Here is a 6,990-nt window from a genome sequence, read left to right as displayed (position 1 = left end):
CTGGGGTGGAGGTCGACCGGAAACCCAAGCTTGATATACATCTGACAGTTGTTGTCTCAATTTTCTTATCTCCTCAGACTCTTGCTCAACTGACTGACCCTGCGGATTGTCACTGACCAACTCGATTTCATCACTGTTATCCATTACTACTGGTCCCTTAGATCTTGTGAAGTAATGATGTGCTGCCAGATTTACCACAAACCAACCACCTTAAACTTACTGGTTTAAGAGACAACAAACGTGTTAGGGTTAGGCATTTTATAGATATGAATTACACGTAATATGTCATGCTCCTAACATCGCCACCATTTCTAAAATGCTTTTGGAAGGCTTCAATGTTTCATTCCGGCCTATCAGCTTGTTGCTTATTGACACTGTTATTTCCTTCTTCTTCTTTTTTCTTCTTTTTTTTATTATTTTTTTTCACTCGCCTTATTTGATCCCTTACTTTAGAGCCATTTTAAAATGAATACTTGATCGAGCCTTTTGTGGGTTGCCTACGTATCATGTCACCGCATGAATTAGATCATTACGTAGTTCAGATATGCAAGACACTTGATTTTTTTATTTTTTATTTTACAAAGCAAACATCAAAAACTTTTTCATTGATTTTTGATATAATATTTTGATACAAGACTCAAAAATCAAGAGTTACATAAAGATAAACGAGACCAAACCTGACTCAAATAGTCTTTTTAGAATAAAAGTCAAAACAACACCAAAAGACTCTTATAGATTTAGAAACAACAAAAGCATACTGAAAAGGACTGATAACTAAAATAAGACTTTGATCTCTGCAGTAGAATCCACCAGCATTAATATAATCAAGGTTCTTGTTCCTGCGGCTGACCCCCAACATTGTGGTATATCCTCTCCAAGTCTACAGATATACGACGAGCAACGTTCAATGATACTTCTGCAAACCGCTCGGGCGTCATGCCCTGGCAACTCCTGCATGCTCTTGAGGTATATATGGCTAACTCGAGGATCTTTCCCTTAATGTATTCCTGAGCCACGTGCAGCTCTTGATTCTGCCGACCACGAGTCTCATCTAGATCCAGCGCATCACGCTCGCGGTCCAAGGCCATATCTTTCTGGCGCCGAACTTCTAGCGACTCCGTTTCTAATTGATTGATCACCTTTTGGTAGTGGTGTCTTTCTATTTCAAACTCGCGATCTGGCTCTCTTTGCTTGACTCAACTCCCCCTATCTGATCCCTCAGACCTTGGATTAATGGAGCAAAACCTCTACGTTCATGATCACGGACTACCCTAAACTGGGCTTCTTTCTCTTCTTGCTGCTGAGCGGTTGTGACTATGTTCTTCTTTCTAATTTGGGCTTTGAGTGCTTGCTTCTCTCGTGCCCACTGAGCCTTTTCCCGCTCAAAATCAGCTTGTTGTATGTTAATGGTTGTCTCCAGAATGCCCTTATCTTCTTGTAAAGTGTCAATACGAGATTGGAACTCTTGCGCCACTTCCCTTCTAGTTTCTCTAACTCTGACCTCGATCTCTCTCTCCCAATCAACTATGTGCCGTATAGATCTCTCTGTCCTTTGCTCGGGGATAGCCTGGTTGTGAAACCACTCAAGGTATGCGAGGCTTACCTCTCCACGTTCACGATCAACTACCATCTCGCCTAAATCGGAAAATCGACTACCAAACCAAATCTTCTGTGCATATGACTCCCTTGGAGGTTCCTCTCCCTTGAATTCCCACATGAACGGGCCTCTTTTGCTCTCTCCCTAACTGGCACATGACGCGTAAAGGCGCGTAGGGTTGGAAACCCCTAAAACCCATGAGTATGAAGAATGGGCGATACGTCGACATATGCATGACCCTAGCAGAAGGGAACCAGTAATAGTTCCAAGTGATTCTATAAGCACTCAATGAACCAAGTAATGTCCGCGAAGCCCTCACCCCCTATGGAAGATTACAACTCGCAGCTCGGTCTAGGTGACATCCAATGTAATTCAGCCAATCATCATTGAAATTTACTACTATTGGATGATGATAAAGGTGCTCTATGAACCACATCTGTAGCAGAATGTTGCATCCCTCAAAGTAATCTTCACGTTCTTGACAACGGGTCAAAGCCCGAAAAATATCTCCCAAAATCATGGGAAGAATGGTATGATCCTCGCTACTTTGCAAATACGAGACTACTGCAACCAATCGAATTCTGATGCGCCCACCATGCTCCGGAAAGACCATGATCCCTAGAAATGATATCATGAACGCGAAGATTCTCAACTCCCTCCAAGCGTCGTAACTCAACTGGTTGACGAATTCTGTGCCCGAGAAGTTCTCAAACCCTTTCTCGTCCCCAAATCTGTCATAAAAATATTCCGACGGAACCCAACCTTCGTTTAAGCAAACCATTGGAATTCGACGAAGGCATAACTTCTTTAAAAAGTTGTTCACACCAACTTTTATCGGAGCAGCAGGCCTTTTCCTACGAAGGTCTCTCCCCAATCCGGTGTGTCACACCTCCTTTTTGCGCGCCCCGCCCCGAAGGGTTAAATGCGCAAGGGGAGTTTTTCCAATTTAAGTGACAATATTCGAAATGAGATTATTTATTTAATTCAGAGTCGCCACTTGGGAAAGGTTTGGCTTTTGGTGTCCCAAGTCACCGGTTTATCTTGAATCCCAAATCGAGGAAATTTTCAACTTTTCCAAATGAAGTCTGCGAACCAGAAATTCTAAGTAAGGAATTCTGTTGACCCGAGGGAAGGTGTTAGGCACCCTCGAATCCCGTGGTTCTAGCACGGTCGCTTGAATTGTTATAATGGCTAAATATCTGATCTAGATACATGTTATGACTTATGTGCTTTCATTAAAATTTAAAACCGCTTTTATTATTATCATTTATATTTTATAGAATTGCAACGTCGTGAAAATGCATCTCGAACCACGTCACAATCAATGCACCCGTGGTTATTAATACATTTCGACTCCGTTGAGATTTGAATTTTGGGTCACATAAATGCGCACCCGAAATTAAGAATGTAATTTCAATTGAGTCGCGCCTAAAGAGCCTAACGTGTTATTATCTTTGGGGAAGGCAGTGAAATTCACTAAACAGTCCATCCCGAATTCTAAGTATTTATTATGGTTAATTATTGAGGGCCCCGCAATTTACATTTTTTGTTTGGCGAGGCTCGTCTCATTTTATGAAAGGATAAACCTAATGGCGACTACATTTATTGTTTATCTTTGAGAAAAATGAAAGAAGGAAAAGTACACGCTGATTAAATTACATGCTTGACCAGCTTCGGACTCTTATTTGATTATCTGATTAGTTGTTTATGAGATGTGAATTGTTCCTTGCCTTATTTCATGGATGAACATGCCTTTTAATTTACTAGAGGATATCAATATACAAGATTAATAAAACTGCCAAAACCTACGTTAAAACGTTCTTCAAATATGAATTTAAACTAACTTATTTAAGCTAAGTCAATAGAGTTGACTATCGGAAACTACTACTAATAGGGTTCGAACGTGGTCATGTAAACTGCCTAACGAGATCTGATAAAGTTAGAACTTAAAAGATTAAAGCTACATTGTATTCTGCAGGGTTTAAAACGTTCTGCCCTATATGTACAAAATATAGCTGAAGGAAATCTAATTATCCGTATGCCAACCACTCACACATTCTTTATCATACAACCAACTAGATAACTGAAATCACAATTTTAAACACACTAAACTTCAATTAAGTACAGGCTAACCTATGTATTCTTCAATAAGTTGCAAACTAAACAGGTTACACAAATCTAATAATGTTTATAAAACTGTAAATGCAGCAACGAACAATTAAACTCCCGTGTATCTTTTATTTCATGCTTTCATTGTTACATCAATACGGAGTTCGAATGTGTACCTGGATGTTGAATGTAATAGAAGAAGCAGGGAAGTCAGTAGCAATAGGAGCAATACCAAACAGCAACAGTAACAGCAGGTAACAAACAAGGACAAATCCCAGTGCGAGATACAACTATAGCCGATGAAAAATGGCAAAATGACAGCAGCAAACAATGCAGTAGAAACCAAAGCTCCAAGACAGACCAAATCCAGGAGGAACAACCAATGCGAACCCAACCAATAAACTTAGCTGATACTTGAAAGAAAACAAAATTGATTGAACAGGTTGAACAAACTGAGAACCAAACAAACAGTAGGAAGAAACAGTTTCTGATTTTTTGTATGTTTTTCTCTCTTGTATGTGTGTCTGTATATGCCTCTCTGTTTTTCCTCAAAGATGTTTTCCTCTCCTTTTAAAATCCAGTGTCAATTTTCAGTCTCCAAAAATCTGTCTCAGTTGCTCAAAAATCCAGTCCCCCTACTAATGGAAGTTCTTTTTCCATTTATAGCCTAACATCAGGCTATCTACAGCCCGTTAAAACACATCAGAAACCTTCTCTTTCTTGCTGTTTTTCCATTCAACATTTTAAAATATGAAACATTCCCATGAGATTCCTGACAGCCCTTTTAATTGGTTTATTAAACTAAAAGCAGACATGGGCAGCAGGAATATAACCTAACAGCACATGCTGTCAAGTTATTCTTCATTTTAACAATGGCCTTTATGCACATGTTGTGCACAAGTGCACATGCCCCCCAATTCAGACTGCAGTTATAGATAAAGACCCTTAAATTTCTGATTCAAGTACAACAACTATAAGTAGTTAAACTCAATTCCTAATTTGATTTAAGTAGGATTTCAACAGAAAACCCAATCAAATTATTATCATTCAAAACTTTGAACTTATTTACGATGTGTATCGACTCGACTATACTAATTACAACATATACAATCGAAATCCATGATCAGAACTCTAACAGTATCAACATACAATTCAAATTGTACTGACTAAGCAAAAGTTGTACTGGTGAAATCAATTAATCAGTCAATTTCAAAGTTCAATTGATTGCACAGCTCATACACATATACACATTATCAGTGAATAGAAGACAGACTCGATCAAACACAGAGGTGGACAACAACAGTTGATAAAATTTAAAAGACACAAATTAAACAAAACATTTGGCCATACGAACAGACCTTTAACAACACATGTACTGAATCGAGGAAAGAAAAACACACCTACCTTAAAGTCCTTGAAAAAATCAGAAAACCAGCTCGTGTTTGAAATGAACCTTCTTGGGGTTGAACGGACTTTAATCGAAGTGTTCTCAACTGAGAACACTTAGATTAAGGTCCATTAGACCCTAATCACTTGGCTTAAACGGACACAAACCAGGCATGAGAACTTCTAGGGTTCCTAAGGGTAGATTTGGGTTTTGGGTTTCCTTGGTTAGATTCGGACCAAACCAAGCATGGTTTGGTCACGAGGGAGGTCCGGGGACTGTCTGGTATGAATCTAGGGTAGATCAGTGTATGTCGAGGTTCGACTCGAATCTTCAAATGATGATTCGAGAAGGTGGGGGGGATTCAGGCTAAGTGGTTGATGGATTCATGTTCAGGGTGTCAAGGTGGTCCTAGGGTGTTAAGGTGGGGGTCACCGGCGTCCATGCCGCCGGGTTTTTGGTGAGGGGAAGGGGGGACGGCTCTAGGGTTCCGGGGTTGGGTCTGTTGGAAGGGATGAGGACGAAGGAGGGGTATTTGAATAGGGGGTGGGGTACGGGTGGAAAGCTTATATATGGGGTGGATGGCCTGATCTCAGCCGTTAGATCAATCGAGATCAACGACCTGGATCTGGAGGTTTAAGTGAAACGATGTCGTTTGCTTTCATACTGGGGTGGATTAGGCTGGGTTTCATTGGGTCGGGTCTGATAACGGGTAAAGGAGATGGAACGAGGGCTGTTAAATCAGCCCGGCTTGAACGACTGAGATTAGACGGCCTTATACGGCGTCGTTTGGGTAAAGGATTGGTCTGATCTGGGCCGTTCCCCTGAATCAATCAACGGCTCAAAAGGATGACGCCTATACGGCGTCGTTTGGGGCATTTCGCAGAAAGCCTGGTTGGACTGGGTCATTTGTATGAGTTTGGGCCTGATTTCATTTGAAATTATGGCCCAAATCCAATGTTTTCCTTCTTACAACTTAAAAAAAAAATCCTAATAAAATCATACCAATATTAATTAATACTCAAAACAACAATTATCACTCACATTGACATTTAATTAAAATAAAATCACTTAATGACAACAAGAAATAGAATAAAAGACGCATATTTTTTACGATTTTCCTTTTAAAACCAATTACGGTTCAACTACACACGACACATTTTTTTTGTATTTTGTTTTAATAAAAATATCATGGGCAAAAATCATAAATAATTAACAACATACCACGTAAAAATCCAAAAATTTTACAGCAAGACCGATTGCTATTATTTTTGTTTCTTTTGGAGTGATTGTCGCGTAAAACAAAAATCACGTGCTCACAGCTGCCCCTCTTTGTTCGGAAACACGAAGAGTTTTCGTGCAAAGATAAAGTGCGCGAATATGAGCGATTTTTGCCTATTGGACTATTTCGTGTGAAGCATGTTTTGAAAGATCTGACCGAATCTTTGCTTCAAAGATTTCCTACATATCCTGGGCTAAACAGGAATCAGGTCAATGTAGTTCGGGAAGCTTTGGTAGCTGGGACTACCATGGGACTGCAATTCTTGTCGTTACTGCTGTTGCCGCTGCTGTTGCTGCTTACCGACTCCCTTATTACAAACAAAGGAAAATTGAAACTGTACTAACTACGTATGCATGTCAACCGCTAGTTACAAGATTCCTATCTATGATCCTTTGGCGACTTGATCTTGGGTCTTAGTTGATTCTGCTTGTAGACTCCAATCTGAATCTTGATGCTTGCAAGTTGTAGGCGACTATTTATTTCTACGATACTGAGTAAGACGGGGTTGGTAGAATTCGGGACCTTGATCAAACCTTTGAACGATCCGCCCTTCGCCTTTCCGAATATCTCGGCACATCTTCTCTTTGTCTTTTTCTTCTTTTATTCTGAGTTGAGACT

This window comes from Nicotiana tabacum, chromosome 22 (assembly GCF_000715075.1).
Source record: "Nicotiana tabacum cultivar K326 chromosome 22, ASM71507v2, whole genome shotgun sequence".
NCBI classification, from domain to species: Eukaryota; Viridiplantae; Streptophyta; class Magnoliopsida; order Solanales; family Solanaceae; genus Nicotiana; species Nicotiana tabacum.
The sequence above is the reverse complement of the archived record's forward strand: the minus strand, read 5'-3'. Positions refer to the sequence as shown.